The sequence below is a fragment of the Aethalodelphis obliquidens genome, unplaced genomic scaffold (assembly GCF_003676395.1).
Source record: "Aethalodelphis obliquidens isolate GAN/ISIS:26980383/991018 unplaced genomic scaffold, ASM367639v1 scaffold8, whole genome shotgun sequence".
NCBI lineage: Eukaryota > Metazoa > Chordata > Mammalia > Artiodactyla > Delphinidae > Aethalodelphis > Aethalodelphis obliquidens.
In genome coordinates this window covers 9093417-9109126 of record NW_020837952.1, presented here as the reverse complement: position 1 = coordinate 9109126, position 15710 = coordinate 9093417, and the positions used below count along the sequence as shown (strand labels likewise).

At 37.2% G+C, this 15710-nt stretch overlaps 1 long non-coding RNA gene across 2 annotated transcripts; it reads left to right on the top strand.

Moving 5' to 3' along the window:
* Nucleotides 1-5015: 5015 nt before the first annotated feature.
* On the top strand, nucleotides 5016-14044 carry LOC113620669 (uncharacterized). 2 transcript variants are annotated; one of them, XR_003432859.1, is made up of 3 exons: nucleotides 5016-6035; nucleotides 7290-7397; nucleotides 13783-14044. It is a non-coding gene; the product is annotated as an uncharacterized LOC113620669 (long non-coding RNA). The 2 variants fall into 2 exon arrangements; XR_003432858.1 differs by having other exon boundaries at nucleotides 5016-7397.
* The last annotated feature ends 1666 nt before the right edge of the window (nucleotides 14045-15710 follow it).

The window sequence follows — 15710 nt, the reverse complement described above, 5'->3', positions numbered from 1 at the left end:
AACTTATGCCCACGTATAACAACTCAAAAAATGGCGTCATGGCACTTTGGAATCTGATGTTTATCCTGTGATTTGTTCTAATGCATTTCTCTCAGTATTATCAAGATAAGGTGCTTTATGTTAATGTACTAAAATGACAGGAGCTGTATAATCATTTGTTTGGAATCTATGAAGTATAAAGAAATCTAATTTGAAATTAAATAGCCATTTACTGCATCCATTGCAAAAAAAAGAAAAAAAAAAGCATCAATGTATTTCCCCTTCAAGTGGACACTAAGGAAGCCAAGAATTTCCAAAACAAGAAGTGCTTTTCTCAGACTTAGGAGATGGGAGAACAGACCAGCCGGATTGTCATATTTCAAAGGCACATGAACTGGCTCCGTGAAAGGTCGGGGGCCATCTCTGTGAGAGGAACACCAGCGATACTGCCTTAGATTTTTAGAAAAGACAAATAGCCCTGTTTCCCCAGAGAATGCTGGGGAATTCTCTGGGGAAAGAGAATATATATAAAGCATTTTATATACTTTATATATAAAGTATAAAGCATTTAAAGATAAATCAGTCTTAACTGCTCCTAGATGTTCTTGATCTCTAATCCACAATGCCTCACCAAAATCTAGAACCAGGAAGTATAATTATTCGAATAGCCCGAATCTGGCCCAGATATGAAAAATTTCTTTCTCAGAATTAGCAACACAGAGGTAAGGTTTGAGTCATAGCTCCTCACCTAGGATAAGGGTCATTTTTGATATGAAGTAACAGATGTGGACAGTAGAGAAATCTGTGTCTAAGGGGTTTAGGGTCAACATTACATAAATTACCTGCTTATACAGGTTGCAGGGGTATTCCTTCTGCCTTAAAATTAGTCCAGTTTCTAATCAGTAAGGATGTTTGCTCTGGCTGCGATGATAATATATTCTCTCACCCGCCCCGCCCACACACATATACCACCAGTGAAGCAGAGGTTCATATTCCCTCTAATATTTGCTGCTTTATTTGATCTTCAAGTTCCATCTGGAGCTACTAAGGAAGTTGTTTCTGAAAGCCCTAGAGTAAGCAATGGGAAGTCTTCCTGCGAAATCATGATTCAGAGGCCTGGAGACAGTTGGGTGGTACAAAAACCCTTCAAAAAACTTGATCAGATTGAAGCAACAATGGCTGTCTGCCCTACCAGCTGCCAGGAGATAGATCTGTAGGAAATATTGTTACTGGAGAATAACTGGGTTTTACTCATCTGTATAGAATTTGAAATTCAACCTCTAACATTTCAGAAAAACAGAGCTTAATGCTAAAACTGCCTCAGTATGCTTTGTGCTGAAAATTCCACGAGGCAGTACTAGGCAAAAGGAGTTAGGATACAGATTATGCTCAAAGGGAATGACCTATAGGTTAAATAAAATAGCCAGGAGTAGTGGCTGTACAAACTGCAACAGCATCAGACAACAAAGAAGCCTGTTGAAAGGTGCTCTGGGCTTTTATCTTCACAATAGCTCCTTATATCTGTATAGCTCTCTAAAGATTACAAAACACTTTAAACACATTATAACCACCACCTCACCTCCATCCTCCAAAATCCTATAGCAGGAAAAGCAAGGAGAAGAGTGGAAAGGAAACATAACTGTGGCTACATATGTCCTATTTCTGGAATGGCATTTTGCAATTTCTGTCAGTCTTGTTTTGTTGCCAAAGGGTGAGGAGAGTTTCTCGAAATGTCGTGAGTTCTTGGTTATGGTTACCTTGTTTTCTTGATTAACTATATTTGTAAACACCTAATTCAGGGCTTCTTCATTTTGTCACTGTTGACATTTGGGTTTAGGTAATTCTTTGTTGTGGAGGGCGTCCCATGCATTGTAGGGTATTTAGCACAATCCCCGTTCTCTACCCACTAGATGCCAGTAGTCATAAATGTTGGCAAATGGATTGGGAACTGGAGGGAGAGAGATTAATAAGGCAAGAGAACATAGTAGCTGCTTGATTCAAATAAATTCTTATACAAAAAAATTCATGTTAAAACTTGAAAGAATTGTTACTTAACAAATTTGCTTACCACACACTAAACAGAATATTGTTGATTCTTTTGGACATCAAGTAAACAGATAAGTTCCAACATTTATTGCATCAATGATTCTCTTTGTTATATTGTGGGAGAATTTATTGTAACGTTTACTTTAGTATTTCTCTACATTTTAGAGTTCATCCTGATACAAGGTCTTTCCAAAAGGTCAGAATTGGGTTCCTCCTTCTTTCTACCCTCTCTTTCCTGTAACTGACTCAGAAGACATCACATCTGACTAGAGTTACATTATACAGAACTCTTGCTGAATCTTTTGATTCACATGTTTTCTCTTCCTTTTTGTGAAAACAGAACCAGCATTTGCATAATCCCTTACAAACTAATGATAAAAGACAGATGTTCATTCCTCAAATCAATGTATTTCAAGAGGTAATCTTAAAAAAGTTTAAATAATCTCAAGTGGAAAAAGAAACTCATCAAAGACAAGTGAGATAGGGAGGGTGGGAGGGAGACGCAAGAGGGAGGAGATACGGGGATATATGTGTATGTATAGCTGATTCACTTTGTTATACAGCAGAAACTAACACACCATTGTAAAGCAATTATACACCAATAAAGATGTTAAAAAAAAAAAGACAAGTGAGAGCAAAACTTTCTAGAATTAAAATATTTGATAGAACTTTAAAAAGGAATCAATGAGAATTAGGTGTTAATAAATGTTAATTAAGCTAATTTGAAATAGGGAGAGCTATTTTCAATTTTGGGGTAATGTCTGAACTTGGAAAAAACCCAAAATGTCAACTTGACCTTAACAGAAACTTGGCAATACAGACGAGCTCATCTGGATCTTGTAAGGTTCCAGCAATTCAGGAACAATCAGATATTCCAAATTGAGAGAAACTGAAATCCAGTCCAGAATTAGGCTAATTGAGAATGAGGTGTGAAAGTGAAAAGTGTTTTGGATGTTCCTATTTGCTGAAACTTAAGAGGCATGGGAATCAAATGAACACTGAAAGTAACTTTCTTGAATAAAGCAGACGTGTCTGCTTTATTCAAGAGTAGAGTTAATCTTTCAACTTGAAATCAGGTATCTTATTTATTTACAGGGGGATTTACAGTCCTGTTGCCCTGGCTTTCAGGTGCACTTGAGGAAAACACCCTATGAAGTGTCCAGTTTGTATGTTGTCTGTAAATTTTATATTCCTTTAAATGCAAAGTCCTTGTAGTTTGTAAGTCATTTTATGTTAAACTCTGCAAACATTCATTTCATTGCTGTTCAGTGCCAAGTTTGGGGCTTTCTGGAAGCATGACATAGAGAGTCAGAGAGAAAAGCAGCTGGTTTGGAAAATGATAAGTCCAAAGCAGAAAATGATTTAGCCTTAATAACTAGGGCTTTCTGTTGAAAACATGAAACAAAGAAATATCTAGTTTGCTTCTCACCCGGTAGGAGCCGGGCTGGGTTAACGGACTATTTTATTTTTCATTTACTTACAAGATAGTTATAACAATTGGCATGCATCTACCACTGTACTAGGCACTTCACCAATATTATCTTATTTCTATCCTGAAACAAGCCTATAAGGTTCATACTATTATATAGTCACCATTTTGCAGTTAAGGAAACTCGAGAGGTAAAGTTATTGGCCCAGGATGCTCAGCTGACTAAATGTGAAGACAGCTTTCAAATCCAGACATTCTGGCTTTGTCTATGCCCTTATGTACCCATACCCTGCTCTCTGAATCAGAAATAAAAATTTAACAGAAGCAGCTAAATCTAGCACCAGGAGCCAGAAGATGAGGACATCCCAAATGCTCAGACAACCTGAGGGATCAAAACCTGAGAAATCAGTTTTACTGTGAGAGCCAAGAGTGTGTGACCAGAACCTAAAAGGAGAGGAGAAGGACAGAAATCAGTCAGGACTGGAAAATGAAATAGTAGTAAAGTAATGGGAGCCCAGTGGAATGGCTGAGAAAGGATTTGCAATATCTACATACTGTGTTAGGACTCCTAGCCACTGGGTCATGGGTGGATGGGTTAATTTAAAGTAACAAAGCAGGTCTTGAGAAACACTTCCCCCTGTGAATTTATCTCATTCCCTTTCCTCAGCCTTCTAGGGCACAGTAAGAGTATAGAACAAGAGGAAAAACAGATGGAATGTACCAACTTAATTCATTTCCTCTAACATTTTGAAAATTACTATTCATTCTTTATACACTCTTCTCACTAATAATTGCTTCCTTTTTATTACTAGGAGCATTCATTTGGTAAAGGCAACTCTTGGCTCTGAGATACTGTTATGTTCAGGATCGAAACAAGATCCAGGTAACATATTATTCTTATCACAAACAAGGTATAGGAAAATGGATCTGAGACAGGTTGGGACTGGAACTTGTGACCCAGTGCTTGCACCTGGACAAATGTCTCCTCAAGCAATAAAATACAAAGAAACTATAAGGGACTAAAAATAACTGCGTACATGCGCAGTTGGGCAAATTTTGGACAAAAAGACACAAAGAGATCAAAAACCCAACTGCCACTTCTGAAGAGCCAGGAGCAAAACAAGGGTGTTGGGAGCAAAAGCAGGGTATCACATATGCCCCCTGCCCACAAACCACCACCAAAGGGGTAGGCAAGCCATCTAAGCCACCCCTCCGGCCTGACCCCTGGACCTGCCGCTACCCTCAGTCCGTATAAGGAAGCAGCCTGCTGCCCACCTTGGACAGCCAGCAAGCAAGGGAACCTGTTTCTTGTTCTTGCTCCCCCCTCCTGCAGCAGGAGGCCCAATAAAGCCTTGCCTGAATTTCTTTTTTTTTTGCGGTACGCGGGCCTCTCACTGCTGTGGCCTCTCCCGTTGCGGAGCACAGGCTCCAGACGCGCAGGCTCAGTGGCCATGGCTCACGGGCCCAGCCGCTCCGCGGCATGTGGGATCCTCCCGGACCGGGGCACGAACCCGTGTCCCCTGCATCGGCAGGCGGGCTCTCAACCACTGCACCACCAGGGAAGCCCCGCCTGAATTTCTTGTCTGGCCTCTTATCAATTTCTATTGATTAAGGAGGCCAAGAACCCTGGTTGGTAAGAGATCTAAAATTCTCAGTCTTGTAATATGTGAACACAAATACCATCACCAGGTAAATTATATTTGATACGTAAACCAGCTGGAAGGTGGGTATCTAGGTCTGCTTATACCATTCTCTTTATTTTTATATAACGTTAAAATAAAAGCAATTAGGCAACTAACTTTGGTGACTTGAACATAATCTTTAATTGGCACCTCTCCTCCAGATTCTCCCTGAACTTGGGAAAGGTATATAAAAATATCAGGAAGTCTATTTTAGTCTGTAAACCAGGAAACTGAAAAGTACATGCAAGGAACTCCTTCAGTATCTGAAATGGACACTACTAGTACATCCTTAGCTAGAAGTGCAGGAATATGTGGTGAAAGTGGTCCACACAGTAGGTTATTGTATATTTGGGGAACAATTTCACTTTACCAATATCCTTGAGAAAGCTATAGATAAAAGAGCAAAGATTTTTTTAAAAAGTATGTTTACTCCATGCATGGCATACTCATGGGGCAGTAGTCTTGCTGAAAGAGTGACCATTTAACCTAGAGAGAAAGTGGCCCAGCTAGTTGCCCGCAACACACTTATCAGGACCTCCTTCAGCAAAGAGATGCTGCTCTATAGTAAAAAAGCCTCTAGAAGGAACACTTCCTCCTTCCATATTCTTTCCATATGACACCTTGATGTCCAAATTGGCAAAGTTAAATCACAACAAATCAAACATTTTCCTTCTCTCTTTAACTGCCCCCTGACCTGGGAGATTCTACCAGAAATACACAAAGTCTTTTTGGAGAACCCATCCCAATTCACAAGACCGCATGAGCACAGATCTGCCTCTGTAAAGATGTACAAGGAGAAAAAAATCACTAGGATGAGAAATGCTTCAGCAGTTCAAGAGAATCAATCTGAGGAATGAGACATAACTATCCTTTGAAATGATGTTTCTGCAAGATAGAAGGTAGGATGTTAGAAAATCTTTTATTTTCAGCAAGGCAGAAGACATTGCTAGAGGAAGACAGGCTCAAAGAGGGAAATTATGACATCAGGAAGGATAATTGCATGGAAAGGGAAAACATGATTGCAAAATTCTAAAAAGCAATAGAAGCAGCAAGACTCAATGGGAATACTGAAGACAAGTGGAACAATGAAATAGAAAACATAGAGTTTTATTTTTTTAACATAACTCATAGACAAAAGGGTGGCAGCATGAGATTAATAAGGAAAAAATGAGACATGGAGGAACTATTGATTCATTAGTTTATCAACACAGTTAACAAATATTTTTTGATCACCCACTATTTGAAGGCACTGTTGCAAGCACAGGTGATAGAATGATGAGCAATACAATGTTCTTGCCTCACGGGTTAAATTATAGTGAGTGGTACTGATAACAATCACCTAGCAAATAAATGTATAATGAAAGGTTGGGTAGTGTCAAATGCTATGAAAAACAACCAAAGCAAGGTAGGGTATAGAGCATGATAATGGGGTTGCCAGAGAGGTCCTCTTTGAGGTGAGATTTGAGCAGATAATGCAAAAATGTAAGAGGGTGAACAATGTAAAGAGCATTGCAGGCAGAGTTTAGCAAGTTCAAAGACCATGAGCAAGGATGAGTATGTGTGTATTCAAGTAGATATAGTGGAATGACCAAGGGTAGAATGCTAGAAAAGGAAGTCAGAGAGTTAGTAAATAGCAGATAATTTAGGTTCTAGAAGATCACAGAAGGAGTTTGGATTTATCACAAGAGTAAGGTGAAGCCACTGGAGGGTTTTAAGCAGGTAAGTAACTCAGCTTGTATTTTAAAGAGATAATGTTTGAAATAAGAAAATATACATGTATCTGCTTTAGCTTCTTTTTTAAAAAGAGAAGTGAAAGTATAAAGAAATTGCTTACCTATGGCAACTGAGTGGAAGGAAACAGGGTAGAAAAAGGGAAGGAAGTAACATGTCCCCGTGAGATTTTTACATGTTCATAAATGAAAACAAAGGAGCCAAGCTATAGTCCAGTAAACAACATAAGTGGTCTTGAAAAGGGGGCCTGGGAGAAATGATCTAAGTAACTCTTGAACATGTATTTTGAACACATGCTTTGAATTTAAAAACAAAATCATGACAAATTTCTGACTCTTCTTAATAGATCTGTGCCCAGAAGTAATGAAAATGTCTGTGTCTTGGCTTTGTAAGCTTTCCACTCCCATTCATTCAATCCACAGGGTTATTGCTCAGAGCTATTGGTGTACACCTGTAAGCTAGTCCCTTGAAGCTTAATTTGAACGATGATACAGCAGTGATATCATGGACTTCAGAAGACGACAGATAAGGTTTTAAATTTCAAATTTGCTCTTTGTTAGCTCTTGGCATTGGGCAGATCACTTAATCTCTTTGACTGTGGTTTTCCCCATCAGTAAAGTGAACAATAACAAAATCTAATTGACTGGAATATAGTGAAAATTAAATGACATAATTAGGCAAAGAGTGCCGAGCATGCACTCTCTATCCTAAAAGAAAGGCAAGCAAGCCTCCATCTTGTTAGAATGGTTTAGGATAGCCAATGTTAAACTATGAATGACTACATTCTATACACATGATTGAAGGCTAAACTCAAGAACCAAGTAGCAGGAATTAAGTTTGAAATATAATCTAATATCAATAGTCAATTAATATAGGATTTATTGGGGGGATTTCATGTAAGTTAGAGAAGTTACCTCCTTGGTGATGATGAAACCTCTGTAATCCATAATTAAATATAATAAGTGTTGAATATTTCCTTCACTTAAGACTGAAAAGCCAATTATATGGACTTCAGTAGCTTTTGGTCTTGACACAAAAATAAAGAAAAGTAACAATAAGAAAATACATATCCTTAATCATCTTTAGCTTCACTCACATCTTTGATTTTCCAACATTGGAGTAAATGTGAATATAGAATGAAGCAGTGTTTTTTCTTACTGATCCTAGTTATTAGGATGCTTTAAGATTGACTCTGTTTTTGCTATTGAATAGTTGCTTATAAAAACTAAATTTTATTCTGTCTTTTCCTAAATTTAATGTAAGCTCTATTAATAATACTCCTTGTAACATTATAAAGAAAATGAAAAAAATGCACATTTAAGCATGATTTGAGAAATGCAATGACATTATGAGCTACAAGGCAATAGCTTTAAAAATTACTATTCATTTCAAAACAATACCACATAATTATTTCCCTGCCCTGTCCACAGTCTTGTGTTAATATTTTAGACTCAGATGAAGAGTCCAAAATATATTTGGAATATATATTCCAGCATATTTGGAATTTTTGCATGAAAATTAGGAGGCATTTTAAATCAGTGGGGAATGGAAGAATAATAAAATGCATGCTGTTAGGATATCGACTATTTAGAAGGAAATAAAGTTTGAATACTAATCATCATATATAAAAATGAAATCTAGATGGACTAAAAATTCAAACAATATTTGGAAGAAAACATACAGAAATGTCTTAATAATATTGAAGTAGAAGAGTATCTTTGAGGTGATGCACCAAACCCAGAAGGCATCTAGATATAACATGATAGACTTGACTCTATAGACATTATCAATTTTGTATAGTGAAAGATGCCATAAATGACAAGCAATGAAAGATTGGAAAACAATATAAAAAAACTTCAACAAAGCAATACAGGTGTGAACAACTGAATAGAAAAGTGGGGAAATAATACAGACAATCCATAGAAAATAAGTAGAAATAGACAATAAACACATAAAATGATGTCCAGGCTTACTGACAAGGAAGGAACCCAACAAGCCTCACTAGTTGAATGGAAATGGTACACTCAAGAGCACAGCTGGATTGGCTGGAGAAGCATTTTGTCCTTACATCAGAAACAGGCAGCTACACCTTTGGAGGAAATATTATCTTCAACTCCAATGCCTTCATGAAGCAACGGTGCTGGCCCAATGGGGTCTTTGACTTACAGATGTTCTTCTAAATTTCTAGGCCTGATTTACTGATAGCTCAGCTAAATTAAAACTTAGGACTTCCCTGGTGGTGCAGTGGTTAAGAATCCACCTGCCAATGCAGGGGACATGGGTTCGAGCCCTGGTCCGGGAAGATTCCACATGCCGTGGAGCAACTAAGCCCGTGCACCACAACTACTTAGCCTGTGTGTCACAACTACTGAAGCCTGCGTGCCTAGAGCCCATGCTCCGCAACAAGAGAAGCCACCGCAACGAGAAGCACGCGCATTGTGAAGCATGCACACTGCAATGAAGACTTGCCCCCACTCGTCACAACCAGAGAAAGCCTACACGCAGCAATGAAGACCCAAAGCAGCCAAAAATAAATAAATTAATTAAATTAAAAAAAAAACTTAATCGTGTTCATTGAGTCGCTACTGGTATTCAGTCTTAGTGCTAGATATTTGTAAACAAAGGATGTGGTTACTCAGTGTTCAGAACTCAAGGTAGTCTTAATAGCCCTGGCCAATACTATCCTTGATGAATCTTTTCACATTTTTACTAATTCTTGGGTTGTTGCCAATATCCCAGGTATCTGGTCTACCACTTGGAAGACCTCAGACTGGTGGATTAAAGGCACCCTTTTTTTTGAGCCATGAACTGTGGAAACAAATCTCAGCTGGCAGTCAGTTACTCATGTAGATGTCTATGGTAAGGGCCCATTCTCTAATGAGACCAACTGGAATCAAGCTGCTGATCAGATGGCCACCATCACTAACTAAATTTATCATTAGACTGGACATGGCAATACCTCCACTTTCATAGACTGTTCATAAAGAATTGTTTGTTTCTGATCTAGAAGTTATTACTTTATGCCAAACTTGTGACTCTTGCCAAAAGTTGACCCATCTGACTCACAAGTGGAATGACACATTGCAGGAGTCATTGCCTCTACCTTCTGGCAAATTGACTACATGGAATCTTTGATCCCTATCTTAAGGATATCTGTGGTACTTCATGACTGTCACCACTTTTTCTGGTCGTAGGGTTGCTGTTCCAGTCCAATCAGTAAAATCTGGCCACCGAACTATGACTCTAAAATCTAAATTGTGCCGTGTTCCACTTTCCAAACCATCTACAGTTTGACAATGGTTTGCCTTTTGTCCTAAAGGCCACTGAAAAATAGGCTGATTATCATGGTATTTGATGTACATTCGTGGCCCTTATCATCTTCAGGCTGCTGGCATCATTGAGAGGTAGAATGCATTTTAAAAAACAATCATCTAAAAATTATTTCTGACTCTATCGACCTTGTCTCTTCCTGGTAAAACAGTGTGATCACTGAATGTGGCCATCTCAGAATGGGTTGATCTCCTCTTGCCTTCCTCCTGGGTAATGATCACAGGAAAGGGGAGGTGAAATATATAAAACTATTTTGAAAATTCAGGATTCTTCCCTGACTATTCCTGGGCATGATGTGTGTCTTTCTCCTACCAGTAACCTCAAGTAGGCCTGACTGGTACACCCTCTGGGTGGCAGCCTGGCCAAAAGGGAAGCTAGGAGATTGAAACATAATTCTGTTTCAGTCACCTGGATTCTAGCAACATGGATCATGTGCAGGCATCCTTCAGGGCACTCTACATCACTTCTGGAGAATATGGGGCAAGGAAATGAAGCGCTTGTTGATGTTCACATACTGTTTGCTACATTGTGAGTAACAAAGCCCTTTATCTCTGAACTTGGAGTCTCGTGTCTCCTACCAGCATCCATGGAAAAGTAACAGACTAATATAATAGCTTGTAAGAAAAGTAAAATCAAATCCTAGACTGGCACACACATGAGTCTGATGCTCACTAAAAGTTGAAAAGCACTGAATTTGGTTGTGAAACAAAAGAGATTAAATATCCCCTGAAAACACAAGCTATGCACCTGGTTTGTTTTACAAAGTTTGTGCTGCTTAAATGTCAATTAACTGAATTATACAGGAAGCCATTATTTTAAAAGGAATATGTGCATTACAGTGTAGGATTGCAGGTACACACATACTTTTTGATTCATTCAATATAAAATATATGCATATCCAAGAGAAATATCTTCCTGTTCTATAAGCCATTATAACTACAGTTGGTACAATGTTAGTTTTAGTTTTCATTATCAGGGAGTTGTTAAATTATATTTAATGATAACATTGGATTCAAGAAAAAATTTCCCATATTAGTTTAAAAATTAGCCCTTAGATATCACATCTTCATTTTTTGTATATCATAAAACCATTTTATTAAATAGTGAGCTTTACTGAAAGATTTCTATTTAAATTAAAAGAACTAAGGAAATGGATTTTCATAGCAAACTGTCAACTCAAGGATAGCTTTATCTGAACTTCTTATATTCTACTTTTCATTTTTAACTTTTTTCTTCCCTAGCTGGTTCTGTGTTAATCCAGTGAGACTCAAAAATGTCAACTCACCATTTATCTCCAAAAGAGAAACTATCCTTTCCTAATACTGCAGTGAATGCCATCACTAAAGATGAAATTTCATCATAAGTGTCTACAAAAGAGACAAAAAGATCATAATAAAAATTGTAGGTCTTTTTTGTGTGATAAGGTAACATTTGAGAATGTTCATTGGTGCTGTCTTTGGCTGACAAAAGTAATTAATTCCAGCATGCATCTACCTAGTAGGATACAAAAGTTACTTGAAAGTGTGTGTGTGTGCGCGTGTGTGCATGAGATGAATTTAAGCTTCCTGTGTAGAAAATGTGAGTCAGAGTAAAGCAACGGATTTCCTTCGCTTCTTTAATCCTCAACCACAGTAACATTTTCTAAATTGCAGGTCTCTATATTTTTAGGCTACCATAATCACTACAGTGTTAAATCCAGAGTTTTGCACACACACTTACATTTCACCTTCCAAATTAAGTTTGAATTAAGTTTTGAATAAATTTTGAATTAAATTTCATCAGTTTTGACTGATGAAAATATAATCAAAGTTATATGAGCTAGACCATATTGTATGTATTTTATGGGAAGCCTTTATACTTCTAATACAACTCTAGTTTAAGTGATGGGGAATATTTCATTTCATAGGGATATCCCATGCATAATTTTCACAATATGCTGCTTTATCTGACGTTATCTCAATTCATTTTTTCCCCAGTGAAATCTAATATCAGAACCTTGAACTAAGGCACGGAGACAGTCCAATGTAATAAAAAGTTATCTAAACTCTTTTGTTACAACTGTACTTCTCCCAGTGCTCCCATTTAGTCACCAGTTGTAACATGCTTGTTGTAAATTTCAGGGTTTTTTTAAGTCTTGGTTTGAAAGTACCAGGAAGTTCAAATCTCATGAGTTAATTTCATATCCTGCCATAGTAAATGGAATCCTGTATTGAATCTCTTACATACAAGAAAGGTCAGTTTCACTGTAAATATCATTTCTGCATTGAAACAAGACATTGCTTAGCTACTGGCACATGTGGTTTTTCACTTACAGACTTCCCTAGAATAGTTTTTTGAGTCTTAAAGTTGAGTTCTCTTTAGTATGAATTGTGATCCAGGAACAAGAGATCTAGGTAGGTGACTCTTTTAATCAAGAGTCAGAGAGCTCTGAGGAATGAATTCAGCCTCTGTTACCTCAGAGCTGTGTGGTCTATAGCAAATTACTCAGTATCTTTGATCTTGAGTTTCCCCATTTACTGAATGAGGATTTAAGGTCATTGTGAGAATTATAGGAGATAAATTACCTGACAAATAGTAAGCACTAAATAAATGACTGCTATCATTATGTGTCATTCACACTTTAGTTTCTTCTATTCACTCCAACCAACACACTCTTATTCCCTTGGTACCTAAAGAAATCTTACCTCTCTTATAAGGTGTACCTCAAATTCAACTTTTCTTTTGAAACTTCTCAAAATGTCCTGAGGTGGAGGTGATTTCTCTACCACCCGAAGCTCTTCAATACCTCTTGTAGGTAAAAGTAAAGTGAAAAGGAATCATTATCTTCTTTAAAGTTCTCTGTCACACTGTTATTTTCCTAATTACATACTTGATTGTTAAAATCCACATATTAACCATAGGAGCACTGAGAGCAGTACATAGCACTGAGAGCAGAGATTCATGTAAGATTTATTTAATATGTGTTAAGACAATGGATATGTGAGTGAGTGTATGAAACCTGGGTCTCCTTTTTTAAAATTTATTTATTTAATTTATTTATTAAAAAAAATTTTTTTTTTTGCTGTGTTGTGTTCGTTGCTGTGTGTGGGCATTCTCTAGTTGTTGCAAGCAGGGGTTACTCTTCATTGCAATTTAATATATTTATTTTTAAAAAAAAGATTACATCTAGTAGAAAGGAATCCAAGTTGCAAAGGAAGAATGAAAACTGTCACTGTTTGCAGATGACATGATACTATACACAGAAAATCTTAAAAGATGCCACCAGAAAACTACTAGAGCTTATCAATAAATTCAGTAAAGTTGCAGGATACAAAATTAATATATAGAAATCTGTTGCATTTCTGTATACTAACAATGAACTATCAGAAAGAGAAATTAAAGAAACAATTCCATTTACTGTAAGAGGGAAGAACACATCTGACTCCATATTGGATGTTTCTTTTACTTTAACCTTTGTCTTTTAGTGCTTTTGCTACAAGTTAGTCACTAAAGGGATGCTGCCTATAGCTTAAAGTATACATAATGGCCTATTTCCGGGAACCCTGCCTCCTATGCCTGAGCTTAAACTAAAATACCTTTGTTTAGCTCACAGGAAACATCCTGACCAGGCCCACCTATGCATGGCTGCAGGAAAGAAGAAATTAACATCCACCCCCTCCAGAGTCTGGCTGGAACTAGGAAATATTTGCAACATCTTATTGCCTTTTTTTTTTACTTTATCTCCTCACTTCCCCCTCTTTGCTCTATGAAAGAAACTAGCATACAAACCCAGGCAAGATGGTTTTTTGGAACACTAGTCTACCATCTTCTCTGCTGGCTTTCTGAATAAAGTTGCTATTCCTTGCCCAACAACTTGTCTCTTGATTTGATTGGCCTGTCATGTGGCGAGCAGTACGAGCTTGGGACTCAGTAAGATTACCAGTGCATCAAAATGAATGAAATGCCTAGGATTAAATCTACCTAAGGAGGTGAAAGATCTGTACTCAGAAAACTATAAGACACTGATGAAAGAAATTGAAGATGACACAAACTGTTGGTGGGAATGTAGATTGGTGCAGCCACTGTGAAAAACAGTATGGAGGATTCTCAAAAAACTAAAAATGGAACTACCATATGACCCAGCAATTCCACTCCTGGGTATATATCCAAAACAAACAAAAAAATGAAAACACTAATTTGAAAAGATACATACACTCCAATGTTCATAGCAGCATTATTTACAATTACCAAGATATGGAAGCAGACTAAGTGACCATTAACAGATGGGTGAATAAAGAAGATGTGGTATATCTATACAATGGAATACTACTCAGCCATAAAAAATGAAGTTTTGCCACCTGCAACAACATGGATGGATTTGGAGAGTATTATGCTAAGTGAAATGAGACAGAAAAAAAATACTGTATGATATCACTTATATGTGGAATTTTAAAAAGAAAACTAGTGAATATAACAAAAAGGAAACAGACTCACAGATATAGAAAACAAACTAGTGGTTACCAGTGGGGAAAGGGAAGTGGTGGGGGCAATATAGGGACAGGGGATTAAGGCATACAAACTACTAGGTATAAAATAAGCTACAAGGATATATTATACGACACGGGGAATATAGCCAATATTTTATAATAACTATAAATGAAGTATAACCTTTAAAAATTGTGAATCCCTATGTTGTACACCTGTAATTTATATAATATTGTACATCAACTGTATCTCAATTAAGAAAAATTACATTCCTGGTGAAGGTTGAAACTGCAGTTAGGTATTAAATCTAGGTTTGGTATCATGGGCTTTAGCATAAGCGATGCCATTTTGGGCCTGTGTTGTTGTTTTAACAGATATAATATTTTAAAATAAAATTAGCAGGAGTGAAAATATATTTCCTTTTTCACTCCAGAATATCTCCTATTCAAGAGCACCATTCAAAGCACATAGAAACCATATAAAAGACTTATTAATTAATGGATTGGTTTGCTCTTTCAGCCCCAGATGAACACACAAAGAAATCATTTATTTTTAACCTTAGTCTCAAGCATTAGTATCAGACATTTTCCATTTATTTCCTTAAATATATAAAACTGTCATCAAAATTGTGATAAAATACTTATTTCCCTTTGTTTCTTTTCCAGGAACACTTCTTTCACTTCCATGTCCCTTATCTTTAGTTGGGGGAGGGGTGGTCAGGGAGGAAGAGGTCATGAAGGTTTCCTCAAAGACTAATGAAACATGAAGGATGAATAAATGTTTCCTGGACAGAGGAGGAGGTGAATGAAGACTTATAGGAGTCTTTGGGGGAGAGCTTGATTTTGTGATGAGAACCTGAGAGATGATGTAACCAAACTGGCAAGAGAGAAAACTCTAGCCTCAAGGGTTTAATTTATCCTTGTGAACATTTGAAGAAGAATATCTTTTCACAGAAAATTTCCCAAGCACATCTTTCAAAAATTGTGTTGAATTATTTCCATTTCCAAGGAAACTTCTGGAAGAATTTCATCTTAACAGGTATTGCATCA